The sequence below is a fragment of the Rhea americana genome, unplaced genomic scaffold, assembly GCF_003343005.1.
Source record: "Rhea americana isolate MKP2758 unplaced genomic scaffold, rheAme1 scaffold_13, whole genome shotgun sequence".
Taxonomy (NCBI): Eukaryota; Metazoa; Chordata; class Aves; order Rheiformes; family Rheidae; genus Rhea; species Rhea americana.
The window spans coordinates 7,994,259-8,015,335 of record NW_028185372.1 but is presented as its reverse complement, the minus strand read 5'-3'; the positions used below and the strand labels follow the sequence as shown (position 1 = coordinate 8,015,335).

General features: G+C 42.0%; 1 long non-coding RNA gene across 1 annotated transcript; it reads left to right on the top strand.

Annotated features, from left to right (window-relative positions):
* Window positions 1–7,702: 7,702 nt before the first annotated feature.
* Window positions 7,703–9,919, top strand: LOC146600027 (uncharacterized). The gene is made up of 3 exons (XR_014898381.1): window positions 7,703–7,871; window positions 9,128–9,348; window positions 9,472–9,919. It is a non-coding gene; the product is annotated as an uncharacterized LOC146600027 (long non-coding RNA).
* The last annotated feature ends 11,158 nt before the right edge of the window (window positions 9,920–21,077 follow it).

Sequence of the window (21,077 nt, the reverse complement as noted above, 5' to 3'; positions counted from 1 at the left end):
ACTCATGTTAAAATCAGCTTTCTCAGTTATTTGGAAAATGCAGCCACAGTACCTCTGACTGACTACAGGCAATTTTAAGAAGCTGGGCATGTTTACCCCTCTCCAGGGAATGCCAGGATTCACACTATATATGGGTCCTGCTTCTCACCCCCTTGTGCTAACATAATTCCACAGACTGATGCGACTGAGGGGAGAATCACCCTCAGGCAGACTAACATAAACCCTCAGAAATTGAATCCTATGTATGTACTTATTTTAAAAATGAACTGTTCTGCCTGGTATTGATGAACTGCAAATACAGCAAACTAACAAGAACTTCCAAGTGGTACCCAATGCGAGGATGGGCTGGGGGGCTTTCGGCCGTCAACAGGGAGACAGAGAAGAGCATTTCATTATGAGAATATCTTATTTTGTGTCCTTCTGTTATATAAAGAGATTATCCTGTGGTTTACACAAAGCAAGCTTTGTTTAAGAAACACATGAACAAGATTTTAGGGGGGAGAAAGGGAAGAACATCATCTGCACTGGTCRCATTGTCACACTACCTGGAGAGTTCAGTTCCACGTGGATGAAAAGAATAAGAATAGCATGACTGAGATTCAACTCACTAACCCCTTATTTAGGTTRCTGAAACAACTTTGGTGGAATTTCTGCTGATCTACGCCCACATTACAAAGACCAGCCCCCAAACTGGGAATGTCACCCCAAGTTTCAGGGTCAAATTGTCCCACTGCCAAAATTTCTAACAAACTGTGATTTATCTTGATTAGTAAAGCTAAGGGCAGCTTAAAAGAATATAACAAGCTCTGCATAAACATGTTAGCTGAATCAAACATTAGCAGGGAGGCTGCTTCTCATGAAATAATCAGAGTACTGTGGGAAAAAAAAACACTACATTTCATATTTTCCACCCAATTTCTATGGAGTTTTGAGTGTCTAGCGTCCAAAGAAAATCGTGCTCTAATCACCCAGCCTTGCGTGGATGTCATGCCCTCTAACACATGCAAACACCTTATCAAGTTATCGCAGCGTATCCTTTCAAGGACTCCGAAGGCAGCTGCCACCCACGGTGGCTGCTTGCTCCCTGTAGCATTCCAGGCACTCGCACCTCACTTAATACAGCAACAAAGACAGCTTGGCTGCCACGCAGCCCACAGTGTGCTATTACAGCTGTGAAACAGCTAACTTTGGCAGCCATATATCATTAAGGCTTTGTTTAAGAAACTCAGAATAGCTTTTCACCGTGAAGCCACTAGCATTGTGCCTGTAGACTGGCACAAAGGAACAGAATATCGTGCTTATAATTGAAAGTGATGGAATGATTTTTTGAACTGGCCARAATGCAAACCACACAACTTCCATGCTCATATGCCCCTGGTAGCCATTTAACAATAGTTCTTCCCTGGATTCTGCAGTTCTGCAGCTTTTAAATCAATAAATGTGTTTGGGCTCCTGTCATTTAAATAAGTCACATAAATAAGTGACTGGGCAAACTCAGGCTAACTGTTGAAAGTCGCTAGGCTGAAGGCAAACTGTTCTGAAATGGGACAGAGGTATTGCATGTTGAAACCTGGATCTATTTTCATAGAGCTGGGCTCTACTGGTTACTGCCTTCAGGATATTACACCCCACCCCACCCCACCAAAAAATAAAAAAAATAATGGGGAGTAGGTAGTGATCAGGGAGAAAATGGATCAGATATTACAAAACAGCTTCAACAAATAAAATGCCACCTGCACAGAATACATTGAACATGGTGAGCCTCAGAGTATGGGCGCATCCTTGCAGGCTGAGATAGTGTTTTCTCTGAGTGCTTGCTCTGCAGGAGACAAGTGCTGGCAAAAGTAAGTGCATTTCTTCCCCAGGGATTTGKTTCTCCCTGCAGAGGCAGCCTTTTGATTGAGAGTCGAGCCTGCAAGAGAGCTTTTCCTCAGGACTGCTCTTGCCAAAWAGGGGGCCCGTGGCCATACAGTCCTCCCACGTGTCTGGGCAGCTGTCAGTCTGYGAATGAGGGAAGACAGTGAATAGGCTGAGACTGCTAGGAAAAATCTAGCTGACTAACTTTTAAAATTATTTTAGCAATCTAGAACTTTAGTGTGGCTTTGAGACATGACCTGGACCAGAGAGGGCATGCGCTGAATGTGTGTGTTTATTTTTGTGTACATGTACGTGTCTGTGCGTGTGTGTGTATGAAACAGGAGTCCCTYGGGAAGACACAGCTGAGCCATGTCACAGTTTGTTTGAGCTGGGTACACTCAAGTGACAGCCCACCATTTCCGTACTGGTGCAGCTCTGCTGTGCAACGCGGGGGCTGAGGTAGGAGTCCTGAGTTTCCCATCCTCATTTATAAGCTGGCAGTGGGCAGTACTACTTCTGTGTCCCCATCATACAGTGACGTACTCCTCTGCAGGCAGGAGAAAGCTCACCCTCTCTTCTGGTCCTCTCTATACACACGCATGCAAGCACACACGCTTACACACACATGTGAGTGCATGCAGCCTTTCATAATACARCCCAGACATTTTTAGCGCTAAAATGAGCATTGACTAAAAACAAAATAACAATCTCGTATTGGAGAATCCCTGTAATTGTGGTTTTCCCTTGACTCAGAAGATCAGCTCGCCTCCAGAGACCTCTRGAAGAATGGACTTTCTTTCCTGCATTTAGGTAAATGCACCTTTCCATTCACATTCCATATTCCCTGCCACTGCACGCAAAAAGGACTAAAGCGGTAGATAATTCATAGGGACGTTCCCCAGCTTATCTTTTCTTCCTGTAATTAACCAGATTTTTAAGAAATACAGGTGATTGTTTAAAGAAAGATAGATTTGTAAAATCCAACATCGAGGTTTTAGAAATGCCAGAAAAAAGAAACAGAGTTTTCTTTTACATTTTTAATTTGATCTCATTTGTTTTAGTCTTTAATCAGTGACGACACTTTTGTTACTTTTCACAGGATCATTAATTACTATTAATTCCATTAATTACTAGCTCTCATAGCCTGGACACCTCTAGGATGACATGACAAAAGAGACTTGGAAGCACAGAGAGGATTAAGATTGAAAGAAGAGAATAAATTTCCCAACTTCTAATGTCTATTGCCTGGCTTTTCTGTTTAAGCACCACGGAGTTTTCTGGTAACTGGTTGTCCTCTTGAAAAATCAACAGCAAAAGCAACATCCCTAGTAAAGCACAGGGAATCTGGCATCCCTTTAGAGGGTCGGAGTCCAGTAGGGATATTACACTGGTTGACTGAGCATGGTCAGCGCAAAGCCCGAGGGCAGGAATGTGGAGCTGGAGGAGATGTGGAGGTGGCACAGTCAAGTTGAGCTTCAGCCTGCTCTGAAGCTGGTTTACTGTGATAATGGAGACATATGTCAGAATAATTACAGGAGTGGATGTTTGGTAGTCCTGCATCCAGGCTCTGCCTCAAATCAGACACCAGAAGCGAGGTACAYGTGGCTGAAAGACACATAATATAAAGTTCAGAATAAGCAGCTAGTCTTAGTAACTTGCATGATTTTGTGGCCAAAAAGCAATCCAGCTGCTAAGCACAACATTCAGGCACATTAACCATGAGATCACTCCTCGTAACCCCCCTGCCTCATATATTTTTTTTCAAACAAATGAAGCAGGTTGCTTGATGCAAGGAGTTGAAGTGGTTTTGCGAGCCCTGCGCATCCTGCGCATCCAATGAGTCGGCTGTACATCACAGATGCATCAGTACCCCTGTTGCCTTTACAAATGTCACTACCAAAATGTCAACACCTTTGCCTTATTTAGCACATCGCTGCAGATAGAACAGATTTAAAAACACATTTTTTGTGGCATGAAAATATAAGCAGATGCGAATATAGGGAATAATTAACAAATGTGCATTAAAAAAATGTTAAAAAACATTATAATCCCACCAGAATACACTGCAGAAGCCTTAATCTCCCAGCACAAACTGCCAGAGTGGTTTTACTGGTAAAGAAATGAGATACTGTCCAACAGGAGATGGGATGCTCTGATACTGCCTTTTCATCATTTACCCCTGGGAGAGGAAGCAATGTGGGRGCACTTTCCTGCCTGCCAATGCCACAGTAAGTCTGAGCTTGGGAAACTGGAAGTCAGGGACATTTACCAGATTAACAATGCCAAAGTTTTCACCCACTAGCATTGTGGTTGCTTTAGGTTTGCATGTTGGATAATTGAGAGTTGTGAGCAGTGCAGTGATGTCTCCACAGGTGTTATTCCTATTTTCATTGGGTTCCTGCTGATTTAGGAAGTCATCTGTGTTCTTCCCCCTTGGCAGAAGAGCAAGTGCAAAACAGTGAAACCAGACAAGCAGAATCAGTGCAATCAGTAAATTAACCCTTTGGAGYGAGGACCACTGTAGAGGACCCAGTAGAGGCTAATAAGCTTCCTCCGCTAGGCTCTTCTCTTGAGGCCTGTTTGCTAACAGCTGGCTCCTGCAGTGCACAGTGAAGGCAGAAATAAGGACGGCTGCCAGATACTAACGGACTAGTACAATAAGCCACTTGCTTGTCTGCTTTACTGTTTACAAGAAACTGAGACTAGGGCTAATCAGGAGAGGAGGAAATAGGGGCATCATTGTGTGTACCTGAAAATTAACTCATTCGTCTCCTTCCTTACACAATGAAGCAGATGGTCTGATACGTGTWGCAAAGTCCAAATTCAAATACCAAGTCTCTGTGTATGCCAAGTATTCAGACAGTGAATGGAGAAAAAGAAAAATTGGACCTACACAAGGTCCAGTTGCCAAAGGGATGCCAGTTGTCTGTTTGCTCCCAAGTTTTTATCGAATTGCTAATTATTTTGCTGTGGCTGCTGGTGTCAGGGGATGAATAGCAAATGGATACCCATGAAGAGAGTCCCAACAAGTTAAAGAGTAGCCCAAACTCACAGGAAGACAGTAAAAATAACAGTTATCTCAGATGAAAAAATGAGAGAAGATATTAGTTAAAGAGACTTTTTCAGATCCAAAGCACCAGAGCACCAGGGCAATTCCTCACAAGCTGGAAGGATGAAAGTCTACAGAAAGTTTGACTCTACATATTAAAAGAAATCCTGTATATGGTATTACAAATAGTAACACCAATGCTTAAGTTAACTTAAGCAGTTAGAAAATATTACACAGATAATTTTCTCTTTGCTCATGCACTTCCATTGCCTTTTCTCTTGTTATGTTGCCTGTGGTTGAGGCATTTGTTTCACTTTTACTTAACAGTTAATTTTCCTCTGATTTCTCTTCTCTGTTTATCAACCCTCCCCTCATGCTGTCCTCACTGGGATGTGTACTCACTACTGGAAAAACGTTTATCTGAGTAAACCTGCTTCCCTTTGTCAAAGGAGAAATATTTCTACCACATTTAGGTTTGATATATATTTGGTTTTATCAAATATTAATTACAGACCAAACATGATGTCAAAGTCTATCTCCAAAGAACTGTAGCTATTAATATGCTGTTTGGTAGCATCTTTTTTTTTTTTTTTTTTTTTTTTTTTTTTTTTTTGCCTAGTGTGCCTACAGAAATGGAATGTAATTTTAAGGAGTGGAGTCTGGAATTCTAGAAATAGCAACAGTATAATGGGAAAGGGGAGAGGCCACACTGCAGGTCTCTCTGAGTCATCAGGAGGTGGGTGTAAAGGACTTCCTTGCTGTAAAGCACTGAGGACTTGAACGTTGCTCCTCTGACTTCATGAAAGTAAAAGGATTACTTTGTGCCTTGATTGCTGCAGGGGGATCTCTGGAACTGATGGTGGTCAGTTGCTGCTTTCCATCTGAATTCAGAAACTCTCTGCTTATATTTGTGAAAAAATATTCAAAAAATGTCCTGAAGAAAGTTGCGGGCTGGATCCTGACTCTCAGAGGTTGTAGTACTTTGTAGAGGTGCAGCGTTTCTGTAATACTCATCAAAATGTTTTGCTCAAAGAAGCCAGACATATGCAGAATGTCCCCGGGAACCTGAAAGAGCACACTTTGCAGAAGCAAAGATTGCTATTTAAAYAGAGAACTACTGGAGATCACACCCCTGCTCCCATTTTGGCATGAGCAGGATCATGCGGAAGCCAGAGGGTGCCACAGTCTCCCAGGACTGCTCTTCTTTGCGAGTGCACAGGGGCCAGCTCTGCAGCCCACTCTGCTTCAGCTGCTCTGTAGTCCCTGCAGTGGTCATGTGCTGGTGGCCTGTGTCCAGTGAAAACATATCAGCGCTCCTCCCCCAGAAGGAAAAGCACTTCTGATGCTAACTGAGGATGAGGAGGTAGCCCCTTTGGGCCAGCMGCCCCACACCCAGGCCATGTATAAAACCTGCATCTCCAAGAACTGTGAGGGAGAAAGGACAGAGATGAATGGACAATCTGGAGGGGAAATGCTGGCAACAGATCAAGCACATAAACCTGACCTGAGGTTTATGCCTTCTTGTTTAGAAGCTAAATTTAGTGCTACTCTTAASTGTGCTGCTTAGAGAGAATGGAGACCTACTCCTGCTTGATGGGAAGGAGGACATCTTTCCCACGAGAGCTCATCTGCTCTACAAAACACCAACTATTTTTTCCTCTGCTGTTTTCTACCCCGAGTGAAGGAAGAGGAGGCTGGACAACACCAAATCGTCTGTTTATTGGTCATTTATTATATGGCATGCGTATGTGGAGCACATCCTGACACAGATTTTCTTTTCTGCTTCCTGGTTTGTTTTCCTTCCTTGAATGTTAAAGCTATGAAATCAATAACAGATGACAAGTGGGTTTAATTTGTGAAGTAAAAGGAATGTAAGCCTATCTGAGTAAGTTAACAATTAACAGTTCCAGACCGAGAGCAGGATTCTGTTCATTTCAGAAACTACCTGGGGCCATTTGCTTTGCACTAATATATACAGAGATCTGGAATGTACTACTATTATCCTGGTGCTTATCACTACATGCACGAACATTCACATTTAGAATAAATCCAGTTATGTCTGGATGGCTTTCTCCTCAGCTTTATGCAATTATGCTGTTTAGTCATGAATCACAGACCTTCCAATTAAGGCTCAAGGTCAGGAAAAGTAGGATGGAAGGTGACCAGATTTGTAGCTAAAGGCCTTTAAAGTCAGCAGTTGTTTAGCGGAACTGTAGCACACTTTCCTGAAAGAACCAGATTGACAGATCTAGTATTAATAGAACAAAGTTAATTCCTCTAATTTCTTCTGCATTCCTGCAGGCGATTTCCTCCAGCCATGGAATTAAAGGTCATGCACTAGTTCTCTTTTGTGTTACCTCAGCCACGTTTTTACCAGTGGTCAGCTCCAGGTTCAGCTGGAGAAGGTGACCAGCTGTAGCACAGTCTCTAATAGCCAACAGCTCTTTAGCACCTTGATCCATCCTTCAAAATGATGCATAATGTTATCCTTACTTCATGCGTTAGTCTGGTACACAAAAATGGGAATATAGGTAGGAAATTCCACATTTTTCTATTCATTTTCACATCTAGGACAGAATAACTTTCCCTGTCAAGTTGGAGAGTTTACCACTGAGCTTTGCAGGCCTTGGCAGTTTGTGATCCCTGGTAGTCCCCATGGCGTTTTGGGCTCTCTGACAGCTCAGCCTTTTAAGGAACGTTCTTGTCACAGCCCCTTGTCCCCTCCTCCTCCAGTGTTTCAGCAGCAACTGGGCACGGAGAGCCTTTGCTGCATTCTGCAGTCCTCARGGGCAGAAATTGCCTCTTCCTCTAAGAGGCAATTTCTCTTTTCTTTGGGCACATGCTGGATAAAGAGCCATCGTTTCTCTAGCCATTGTGGTGAATGAAGAATTTACCCTACAAGAGGTGGCTGCAGGCATAGGAAATCAGCCTGGTCCTGCCACAGTTACGGAGGATCCAGGAAGAGGTAAGTAATACTCTGAGAGCACATGAAAGCCCCATCTGCATGGCCCTATGGGGCTTCAGCATCCACTTCTGAGGATGCATGCATCACTGTGCGCAGCTTACTGGTGCTAGTTACCAAACAAACAGCTTGCGTGGAGCAGGTCTTTGTTCCTACCCTGCCATCTAACACTAAATTTAATGGCTCTCACAATAAGAAGGTAAGATAATTTCAGCAAGTAAGATGGTCCATCAGGGGGTCTGGCCTGGGGCCRTGCCTTGCTGGATGCAGAGAGCTCCCCTCCCAGGGGCATTTCCCATTTCCTGCTTGGCCTTCCAGCTAGCCAGGATGGTAAGTACGCGTCCAGGAGCAGAGAAACCTATGCTGAGGTTGTCATCTCTGTACTCACAAAAATACAGGGAGTTTTGCCACACATCACTTTGGGGATGAGAGCTTCCCAAAGACTGGAGTGATCTCTCCTCTGCCTCCTCTCCAGACCTTTTGAATAATGCTGATACATGGAGGAAAGGAAGAACAATCCCACTAATTTTAACCAATTGTGAAATCCATAGGGAAAGAGGATATGGGTAAGCCCCAACTTTGGTTGTAGGGAGGAAAGGAAATAGCAAAGGAAGACTAGCCTACAAATGAACTAGGCCTCCCTAGTTCAATGCCCTGCCAATTTTCTGTTTGCAGAAGACATTTATATAATAACAAGAGCAAAGCAGGATTGGTCTCAGCTGTGTTCAATGTCTAGCCATACGCCATATCACGTCTAAATAAACTGGCAGCTGACATTTTAGCTGTTCTTAGCCATGGGGTTTCCAGAAAGCAAAACATTTATTTTTTTCCATTTTGTATGTGTGTGGGTGCGCACGTGTGTGTGTTAATATCCTCTTCAGAGTAAGTGTAAAAGAACCACAGAAACAGACAAAAGGGAACAAAACAAACTGCACTTGGAAATAACAAGCCCATGGCTGAAGGCAACATATTTCTGAAGGGGAGGAGGTGAGTTTGGCTTCTAAAATTTACTTGCTGAGAAAATAGCCTCCTCAGTGTCATTGTTATATCTGCTTTTTGTGATGGGTGCATTGCCTTTCCCTATTCCAGCCTTCTCCTTGTGGCTTTCCYTGCAGTTTTGCTCAGCTGAATTATTCTCTGGCACCAAGGTGCCATCTTCCTTCATTCAGGTGAGCTTCACACAAGGAGAGCCTTGGGTGCCCAAGCAAATGGCTGGAGCTTTCTTTGCCTTTCACTTATATTTCTCTCTCTGAGGCCAGATCCTGCCCTCTGAAAAGAGTGGAACCATCAGCATGGCTGGCCCTCAGCTGGATGAGAAGGAGATCAGTTAGCACCTCAAAGGCATTTTTATGCCAAGAACARCTCCCCTGCCGACATACCGTGAGCTGCTGGAGGTCACACAGGTCTTTCTTACCAGCCTCAGCAGTACAGCCAACTGGCTTTTGCATGAGCATCTCCAGGGAGTCCTCRCCAGACCAAGGTGAATGCTAATGCCCTGCCTTTGAGCTCCCACTCCTATGCTCCTGAACACCAAAACTGGCATAGTTTGTTCTTTGCAGAGTTTGGAKGATAATCAAGTGGAAAATAATCTTTTCTTCCACAGGTTATATCAAGAATCTTAAGACTATATTTTCTTGGGCACCTATAAATTTATCCATATGTCTATGGGATTTCTTTTGCTAAGTGAATTTACACATGGGACTCTATATCCTTGTCACTGACAAAATATTCTTGGGCTTTTTCCCTTGCTCATCAGAAAAGGCAAATGTAAAAACAAAGACTACTTAAAATGTGATTAATGGATTAATCRTCTAATGTAAAGCCAAAATTAGGATTGATCAGAGCAAAGTCTGGTCACAAATACAAATCTTGAATTACTCTCTCTGTCCYTCCCTTGCCTGCAACTCCATTACTTTGAATACAGACTGTAGCTAACTCCAGTGAGAACTTAYCCTTCTTCTAAAACTGTGACACTTACTTGCTAATTGCTAGGGTCCTAGAAAAATACTTGATCTTGTCTTGTTCTTGCTGTGAGATGTGTGTTTCTTGGTCAAAGAAAGAAGCTTAATCCTGAATTTGGTTGTTAGTGTTTAATTTCCTTCTTGTATGTTGATGTTTGAATTAACTTTGCTTTAAAAGAATGATTTTTTTCTTCTTTTTTTTCACGGATGAATTATAATAAGAGTGACCTGATGAAAAGCAGTAGAATGGAACAAGGAAAAAAAGGTCTGGCAGGCACAGTGTACGGAAAATAAACCTGACCTCTTGCTAGTGGGGCCAAAGTTAATGGTTATAGACAGTCTTTGTTCATGGAACATGTTCTCCTTCTCTGAAGAAAGCAAGTAATTGTTCTGCTAAATTAAAATTTAATGTGAAATAAACAGCCTTTTTACGGGAAGAGAGTTCCCCATTCTGGAGAATCCCCCCAGCCAGTTAGGAGTCATTTCATCCCGAAGCCCTGACTCTTACAGACTTCATCTCTTTTTTGCTAGAGCATAAAATGAGGCTGACTAGGACACCTGCTGTGGGAAGAGGTGCTCATGATACCTAATGTAAATTGAGATTTTTTTTTTGAAGGGAGAAAGGAATGAATCCCACAGAAAAGGGGTCAGTGCACACACCACCCTCATTGCCTACAGCATTGTCCGTATTGTATGTCAAAACTCTGGTCACAGAGTGAAAATTCCTGGACACAATGACAGGACCCCTCACTTCATCCCTCATCTGTGTTGGGACAATGTTGTAAAAAGCTAATACAAGCCACCGAGCTCTCCAGCTGATAACGAAGACCTTTGATCTTCCTTTGGTGTTTTCTGGGAATGCTCACTTTTAAACCACACTCAAAGTGGGGGCAGCGCTGGGGCACCTCTCCTTGAAGCGTATTAACATACTRACCTGAGCCTTTTTGTCCTGGAGTCGGGAGTATGATACGGCTAATGGGTGGGATCAGCAATAAAAATACTGGCCATAGAGGGGAATAAAGAAATAATGTCATATTGTCAGGTTGATATTCCAATAATACTGGTGCTGGCATTGAACGGGGGAAGAACTGTCATTTCAAAGACAAGAGAGCACTTCTGAGCAGTCTAGTTTGAATTTATACTTCCTACGTATCATTTTCTCAGGAATTTCTACATGAAGATATATAGCTTCTGGAGGAGCTAAAAGATTTCATACGATAGGGCATTTACCACACATCTTAATAAATTAATCTGAGAGTCAGTTAATCCTGCTATTAAAAAATGTGCATTTTATTTCCAGTGTAAATACGTCTAGCCTCAACACCAGACATTAAACCTTCTTAAGCCTCTGCCTGATTAAATATCTCTGTAGTACCTGATACTCTGTCTCTGTATGGTACCTTAAAAACTGTGATCCAGTCACCTGCTAATGTTCCCTTGATAAGCTAAGCARTTTGATTTGCTCTCCGTACGTCTTTCTCTGGGAGCTCTTCTCAGTTACTCGAGCTCTTTCTAATTTTGTACATTCTTCTTAAGATGTGGACACAGGAACCAGTCATAACTTTGTAAYTGGGTGGCCTTTTCCTGGACCCTGCACAAGAGGGAGAGCAATTTTGTTTAGTCATGTTGTGTTCAGGTACCAGAATTCTGCATAAAAATACAGAGCTGCCTCATGCTGGCAGGTGGATCCTGTTARCTCCAGCTAGGATGTGAGAAGAGTTTGTTTCTTTGAAAGAGAACAAACAAGGGACGAGGACAGAGGAGATCCGTGCAGTGAAACCCCAGCCAAGTTTGGAGAGAAAACTTTGGCTGAGATTTGTTTTATTATTGTTGTTGTTTGAATTGCAAATAAAGGCCAGGAAGGAGGCAAGTTTGGACTATGCACAGCATGTGAGTACTCTCTTTAGGGCTGGTGGGAACTCTGCCGGCTCACCCCCACACGCAAATGCACACACTCAAATCTCAGACTCCTCTAGCCCTTCAAGGGATGAGTTTGATGAAGCACTTGCAAGAGAATCAAAAAATAAAAATAAAAACTCCAGCTGCAGATAAAGAAATGCTGGTGACTAAATTATAGTCTTTAAAAACAAAAGCACTTTCTGGGGATAAGTATAGGTTGTACTTAATGCAGAACCACATGAGACGCCTGAAGTTGTCACATGGAATGTACAAATAACATATAATGAGCACTCCTTTTGCAAACCTAAAAGAACTAGAGGACAAGTACAATGCCTGAAATGGAGACGGCCAGACAATGCAATTCTCACATTCTGGGAATTGCCTTCTTCTAACGATACAAGGAACAGTCATCTGCTGAGCTGTCATAATCTTGATATCATAGAACAGGGCTTCACTGCATAAGTACAGGCAGATGGTCATAAATATGCAATAAGAACAGGATTAAGAAGAAAAAAGCACATGCATTTCTTAATACAGAATGACTGCCCCCCCCCTCAACACACTCACACACACACACACACAGTTATATATACACGCAGAAGCTTCTTATTTTATCAGTACAGCCCTTCAGGACATTAACTGTTTAGGGTCTGAACAGTTCTGCTCCAAGGTAACCCATAAGGAAAAAGGCATGTGATACAATCCCAAGGACAAAATCTTCAGATCTGCTTCAAAATAAGCAATGATAAGTGAACCTTGTGAAGGAAAACTAATACAGTATGAAAGAGTCATAAGAGTGGGGGGTGTTTAATTTCCCAGGGCTTTGATGAGTGAATTTTCCACTCATCACGGGGCAGGTCAGGAACCCATGTCCATTCCAAAGTTAATGCTATTGTTTTCTGATCTTTGAACCCTAACACCTGTCAGTGCCACATTCCCAGAGGACAAGACTGGGGCTGGTATTTCTGTTTAACAAAGAAAATATTTACAGACTTATCAGTCCCTGAACAACATCCATCCTGTTGAACTACTAGAAGAGTAATTTAAATGCAACTGAAACTTATTAGGGAATTGCTGCAAATCGGAATGTAAACAAACTAGAAATCTGAAATAACTCCACTTAAACTGGATAGTTACTCTGGATTTACAGAAGGAAACTGAGAGAAGGATATGACCCGGATAACTGGAAATGCAATCCAGTTCATACTCAAGTTTCCAGAATTCATCTCTCAAAAGCAAATTTCCAGGACACATTATATTTTCTATCATAACTCTCTGTTTGTACAGAAGAAGGATGAAATACAAGCCTTTTATAAACAAGGAAGTGGTCTAACTCACTCCCTTGTGCAGGAAAATCCGGAAAAGGGCAATTCCAAAGTCAGTTGTTCCCTGGACTGTGCCAAATATCCACCCCCTTTGAAAAGGAAAGTTAAAGATTTGGCTCCTCTCTGCTGCAGATCTGCACGTAGCACAAGAAGTTCCCCAGGAAGAGGAAACCCGCGAGCGTGGAAGCCCCAGGCGGCCACCTTGGCTCCCACTCCCTCCCCGCTTCCCCACCATCGGGTCATGACTGCACTGGACTTGTGACAGGCGTTTCCCCACCACAACCTCCCTGCTTYAGGTGGGCTTTGTGCCCAAGGGGTCTCTGCAGGACTGGGCAGGGTGGTGCTGGTGAACCCAAGGGAAATGGGGAGCAGAAAGTCCTCTCTTTGCAGGGCTTTTACCCGTAAAGCCTGCTCTCGTGGTTTGACTCCATGCAGGAGAAAGTCTCTCATTCACCTGCATGGGAACTTGTCCACCCGAAGGTCTTCAGTGACCTGCAGACACACTGCTTAAGGGGCAGACAGGCACAGTGCTTACTAATTAACTATCTCCTCAGGCAGCAACGAATGCAATCAGTTTGCYGTCATGGATAATAAACACTAAGGTTTCCTCTGATAATGCTTAGTTAACACTTTCCGGTCACATTTGCTCAAGATTCAGGTTGCCTGTCTCTGAGTCATAGTATTAGGCACTCTCAGTTGTTTCTTTGGTTTAAATAAGGTAAATCTCTTGGGGAAAAGAGAGCCTGCAGCTGAGTGAGGAACTTAGTTGGCTAATGGTTGACCCAAGAGATATTGGCACTGAACCTCCACTGGCCAGTAAAACACTAGCTCAGCTAGGTGATTTCTAATGTGCAGCCAAAATAGAAACTTGATCAGTAGTCAGCATTAGCTGTTTTTAATTCAGAGGTGCTAAACCTGACTTKCAGTCAGGAGAAAAGAGCTACAGTGCGATAGCTGAGTAAAAACCATGGCTTTGTTTTGCTGGTGATGCTCCACCCCTGGTGCTTATGTTAGCTTTTGCGTAAGTGTTGCCATTAGCTTCTATACTTCAAGGTCAGCTTGCAATTAGACAGCAAGTAGCCTGGAGGGAAAAGATAACTGCAGTCGTTCAGTTAGAGAGATTAGAGTAGGTCAAATAATTTGTAGGAAATTATTTATGTTGCAAATGTTACCTTCTGTGCAGGTAATGATTTTCRCTAATTCAATTGGTATTTAAATTACTAGCTAAGCAGTTTGTGGCAAATAGCTACTAAGTCATAGCTATTTCTATAACTAGCTCTTTGGGAGTACTAAAAAGCAAGCTATACAGATCATGGAACCTGTTAAATTCCCTGACTAGATAAACAGCAATCTGACAACTGGGTTTCCATAGTATATTCCTATGACTGTTAGTCTAAAATCTCATTTTTGCAAATTGCCCACAATATTCCCATAATGTGGGCTGTAGAACAGAAATCTAGATAATAAAATACTATACTAGTATTAGAAATAAAATACTATAATATATAATATTTATAATATTTATAAGATGCAAGTAGGCAAATAACAGGCTCTTGCCAAGCCCGAATAGAGGCAGACACGACATCCTTGCTTGATGTAGAGAGTAGCAGACACACAGGCTTTTSCTCTGAACACCTTTCTTCCTTACCAACTTCCTTGGGACCACCCTGATGAATTGGGAGAATTTTCAAGTCTCTAAGTCTGYTCAGTCTTTGGCTTCTTGGCAAAGCTTGTCAGTAATGTGGCTAATTGATGCAAATTGTGGTGAGGGTTTCATAGCACGGCTGTCTCTGCGTGTACAGAGTGGTCTGAGGTTGACAGTATGCTTATCACACGTTGCAGCCCTAGTGTAAGATCAACGGTGCTATCAGCATCCTGGTTTGGCCTCCTGGACGTCCCTTCTCATTCATACAGATGGTCTCATTCTATATTCTTTTTTCACAAGCAACGGCTCAAGATGTAAGGCAAAGTGTAACTGGGTAATGTAACTATAGCTTTAACCACCTCCCACTGATCAAACCAGACGCCTCAGTATGTACGCAGTTACAAGTGTGGCGTCTTGTCTTCTTGCAGTCTTCATATAATAATGTTACAAGTTGTGGGGTGGATAGTAAATTTCCAGTGAAATAAGGATTTGGGAGAAAATTAAGGCTATTTGGAGATGAAGAGAATAATCCAGATTAAAAAAGGAAGCAGGAATGCWAAACTATATTTTGCTGAAATTTTTCATTTCGATAACTTGAAATTGAATGTTTCATTTTGCATGAGGAGACAATCTCTTTTAGCATTTTTAATTATAATCTTCCAGAAATATTTTCTGCATTAATTTTGACTTAAGTGAAAATAAAGAAGATCAGCAAGAAGGTTGAATAATAGAAAATTAAATGAAATATATTTTTAGTGGATAAGAAAATATAAATATGAAATGTTACGGATTTTTTTGTTTTGACAAAATCTTGGGCAAGTTCTGTTTTGATTTGACACTAACAATATTTTTCTAGCTTTGCAACCAAATCTATAGTTCCATTAATTACCCCATAGCATCTCCTAAGCACTCCTTACCCAGTAGATATGAAATAAATATGGACCTGCTACAGCCTGTAAGTTTTCTGGATTTGCAAGAGGAGCTTCCAAAAAATAGCATAAATTTAAGGAACAAACTAAAATGCTTGCAATCTAAAGTTTCTTTTCTGTCTCATAGCCCCAATAATGTTGCAACAATCAAGATGTTTGACAGAGAAACCAGTAGAACATGAAAATCTGATATAAACAAACTCTAATGGACATCTAATTCTGATGGACAAACTTGATAAACACAGTAACTTCTTGGGAGGGAGGGGAGGACATGACAGGACAGGGAGGGACGGCGAGAAAGAGATTCTTCCGAGAAAGTCTTGTTTTGTTTTATAATGTGCAGTCAAGAGTAATTTGAACCATTTGAATTTGATGCAGTGTGACTGATGTAAAGATTAAAACTCAGCCATGTGAATTTGGAAACCTAAATGACTCTTTCTTGCAAGAAAATACCGCTTCATATGTGGAATACATAATGAAGCACAGACGGCTGCAGGAARCTGATTTAACCTTCAGAGAGTCAGAGGAATTAGGGAAACGACGGTCCACGTGCTCTACCAGCCTTCGTCTAAAAAGTAGGTGCTCTAGTCCAAGGCAGCGTGATTGCAGACAGGAAAATCTGCATAAAAAGAAACAACAAGACATAGGGAGGAAAGTGAGAGCGCTAGTGAGGAAAAGATGTGGTTACTTCATATACAGGTGTTAGAAAATGTAATAGAAGGTGTCCTTTTCTTTGCTCACACACAATACTCAAAAAAAAAAAAAAAAAAAAAAAAGAAAAAAAAAGAAATGAAATTCTCCCCAAAGCACAAAAGTAAACCTTTCTTAGAGGAAACGAATGATCAGTTCCCTGCAGCAGTAGTAGTGAGGAATTCACAGCCACTGGCCTGCACCCACATGGCCACAAGGCCTGGATCTCCAAGGCCTTGCTTCTCCACATGCAGCRCTGGTCTGACCCCCGGGACTGAATGCTCTTTAGTATCAGGAGTCATATTTAATTTTTTTCAGTGTGTGCTTGTCTCCACGTAATATTAATCCACGAAATCTGGCTTTGAACCGTACAGAGTTTCTTGACAACCCAAGGTCATTGTATACATGCCAAGCAAAGTGGGGAGCCGCACGAAAACACGTGGCTCACTACAGTCCTCTCCTAGAAGTACCCGGGAACCGCATGTCACTCCAGCAGAGTATGCCAGGCAGCTCTCATCGGCTCGAGGCACCGGGAACTTACAGCATCCTGAGCTGAGGGAATAGACCTCGAAACCCTGCCAGTAAGGGTTTTATGTTTTAAATAGCTAAGCAGGGAAATGTAGTGTGCCTACACAGTTTTAGTGATAACGGAAAGGCAACTCTGTGGCTTTTTCGTCATTTAGTATACCTTGCTGGAGTACCAGTAGATGGTTTGTTAATTCGAATATGGGATTGAAAATTAAGGCTCTATAGCTTTTTTTCTTGAAGTTCTGCCACGAACTCACTGCTTGCAACTGTATTAAGTCCCTTAAATATTAATCTACTGATTTTTAAAGCAATAGTAATAACTTTTGCCTCCTGCCCCCTAAAAGTTTGAGAGTTCAATTTTAAGAAGTTGAAGATTTCTCTGCAACTATTCCAAATAAGTTAGCTAATTTTCCCTTCCATCGAAACAATATAACGTCAGAGGGATGGCATTTTTTAGCTGTTATAGACTAGCCAAGGTCACATTCCACTGCAAGGCGATTGTCTTCCAATGCATACCATTCCTTGGGATAGATAAATAATGAGTTAATGTTTACAGGGAATACTGTCAACAGAAAATAATCTAAATATATCTCATTCTTGTATTGATTTCAATTCACTTGAAAAAATGTCAGGGAAAACAACTGATTTCATTTAGATTTTCCTACACATAAATCAGGACGCATTATCAAAAGAGTTATGGTAACCTCACTAGCACTTTCGTTCAACATCAAGGTGATTTTCCTTTAAAGGAAACTCTACCACGATAGCATTATTTCACATTTAGAAGAGTAAAAGATACCTTACTCCTCCTTTAAAGTGCACAGGAGTACATGATCTTCTAAAATCAGCACAAGACTTCTTACTCGGTTGCACAGTGTCACAACCCAAGCTTTTCATTAGTAACAGATGTTGCTTTCRTCTTTGCACGACACAGCACCAATAGAAAACAACAACTGTCAAAGGTTGCAGCCTTCCCTTAGGAATACCTGTGCTCCCCGCATAGCCCTTCCTTTCTGTGTGGCTGATCATTAGACCCTGTCATAGCGCCGATGCTCTGCGTGCTGAGCCGATAATGCCTGCAGTCCTGTCTCCAGGGATGAATTTAGTCCATGGCTTGGTCTAAAGATGGTCAGTGCAGTGCATGTTGCAGTATTTTGCTGAGCTCATCCTCTCAGGGCATTTTAAATAACCTACGGTGCCCKCCAATTAACAGGGACTGCAAGAGGAAACCTATCAGTTGACTCAGACTTCTCCACCTCTGTGGTCCCCCTTATAAAGCATGTTCATTATGYTCCTGTCCTTTTAGAATTAGAGAGAAAGCTCCCTTCTTCTGAGTCAGAAAAGGAGATCATTTTTCAAGTTGATTGTTCGGATTATTCAAACAGCGCTCAAAATGTGACTCAGGCCTTGCACTTACCCAGAAACTACTGTTCAGGACCGTACTGAGAATACACATTGCACTAACCATTGCTCCTGGTGTGTGCYTGGTGGTTAGTCTTTCCATGGAATTGCTCCAGGAAGAAATATTTTGTATATTAGCCACTATTCCCTTTGCTGGGAGCAAACCAAGCCCAACAGGCCAGATTTTGAATCATGAAGTGTTTTGCTTTGATCCAGAACTGTTGTCTATGTCTGCTGGTGCACAAGACAGAGAACTTCATCTACATATTTTACCCTATCCTCCTCAAGCCTAGAGGTTAAGTGAAGCAGTCTATAGAGCTAAATTTGGCTGTGGGAGGCAATTTTGTAGTATAAGTTGGAAAAAAAAAAAACTAAAATCCATCAATTTAAAAGTTCTTCTTTGATTTTCTTCCCTCTTTTATTCCTTTTCCCACATTCATTTTCATATTATTTTAATCCCTTTTCCCATTTTTCACTGGCTCCACTTCTTTGATGCCTTTTTTTCTTTTCCCATTTATCCCTTTTTTCCCTAGGTGTCTCCTCGTAGCATTCTGTTTTAGCATAAGTCCTGGTGCATGGTACAAAACTAGTCTTTCCTCTTGGGTGCTGCCTTTCAGCTGACTTGTGCTTCGAAGCCCTTCACATGTGATGACAAAGTCACTTTWCTCTTGCCTTACAGGCACTTCATTTTTGCTTCTGATTTTAATTTTTTCCTTCTCCCCAGCTGTATCTCTTTCTCCCCTTTTTATCTATTATACTATTCTCTTTCCATACCCTTGGGAAGACTGCAGTAATTTGCTCATTTTCATTTAAAATCATTTGCACAGCTGATGCAATGTAGTCTGTGCTGCAATACGTTAGGCTGCATAACAATTAAAAATGTCTGCGACTGCAGTGGGTTTCCAGAGTTTGTGGGAGCAATCTGAAGGCTTCCCAAGACCTGGTGCATCAACATGTTATATCTTGAGCACTGCACAGATGGGGGCTCAACAGGCTGAACCTGCCTCTGCTCATGGATCCCCTTCTTCTCGGTAAAGGTGTTATTAAAAGAACAAATGAACAAATGAGCAAAACCATCAGTATCTTTTTACCTCAAAATGTGTCAGCCACAGGAGGAAAAATGGGTTAATGGTGGAAAGGCTTTTAGACTAATCCAAGGCAAAACTATCGTCCTTTCAAATGCGATTATTAGGAAAGTGATTTGGAAGCCAGTAGGACGAGTGGTGTGGAGTAAGCTGACTCTGTGATACGTATCACAGAGACCTTCACACTGACTGATTATAATGAATACACAGTTGACATTAGCAGAGACAAAAAGTTACATGAGTGCAACGTTGCCTTTAACAGTTCCCCTCGTCCTTGAGAATTTTCTCAGAGAAAAAAGGCATTCTTTTGTTTGATCTAGAGGGCAGTGAAAGCAAAGGTTTCTCTGGAGGTCGAAAGCACTGCACCCTCCAGAAAGAGCATAAAAACATCTCTGAGTCACACAGGAGTATTTTTACAACAGAGACTGTGGAAATGCAAAGGGGGCATTACTTAAGGTTTCGTACATAAGCGCTGGCACAGCAGAGCACAGCAGAAGGCTGCAACCTGAAGTTACCTTGCAGTGTTAAACGTGGCAGCTTAGGGTTTTGAATTCATTAAAGACTCTTTTTTTTTTTTCCTTGCATGCTTGCCCCAACCTTGTTGCCACATGTCCCTCCCACCATGACAGAGGCCTCGTCTCTTCAGTCTCTAATCCCGGCCCTGCTTTATCCTGGTACTTGCACAAAAGTATTCGGCCCTGGGGAGCAGCGGGGGAACCCGGCTGCACAGCGCTTTCTCCATCCCCCCAGCCGCTGCACTGGCCAGCTGCRGAGAGGGGAGCAGCCTGCCTTTCTGCCGGCTGGTAGAGCTGCTCATGGCCGCTGCACACCAGGAAACTTTGGAAGGAAGGTTCCTCACGTCATGGGCCCGTGCCTATCAGATATAAACCAGCCATAACATTTTAGTGCAACACATTGTGCTAGAGAATTAGAGCCCTTTATAAACACTTTCAAAAACTTGTGCTTACCGTGTGATATGGCACTGGCAACAACAGAACACAACATTAATTGTGCATGTTTCTGCAGCTGCTAAAGCAATTTGTTAGATAAACTTATATAAATAGAAAGTGGTCTCCAAGTGCAACAAATATGAGATGTTTAACCACTTATAAATGACCATCAGTCTTTAGTTTTTAACTTTGTATTAGTCAAAGTCTGCAGTCCTTACTTCACATTTATTCAGCCAATATTCCCAGCCCATATGAACCAAGTCAATGGGAATTTTGTTTGAATTAAAAAAAAAGATAAAAGAAAGAATAATTTGGCTCCCAGGACCCCAATGTATTGTGTTACAGTAAGTCTGTGGAGCTAGGCAGCAACATCTGAGCAGCTGAGACAGCTAAGTGTATTAGTAAGATCAATCAGAGTAACATATGGGATATGTTACTTTGATAAGTACTGAGACTTCACAAACGCAGAAATGATTAATTACCACAAAGGAGGAAGAGTAGGAAGATTCCTTGACTTACAAATGCAGAATCTAATGGGTGTTTTGGGAACACAGGGTGTTGGCTTGTTTTGGCTTTTGTTGTCTTGAGTGTTCAGCTTGTTTTGCAAGTTTCTGGGTATGTCAGGCTCTTCTGATTCTCTGCTGAATAGGCCTGTCTTTCTGTTCAAAATACAAGAAAGCCTGCAAAGACTTTATCAGAGCATAAACACTCTCAAGGCAATTAGTTCCAGGTGAGCTTGCAATTTTCTTTTCAAGTTTGCAACTGGTTTTGTCTCTTGTCTAAAAAAAAAAAAAAA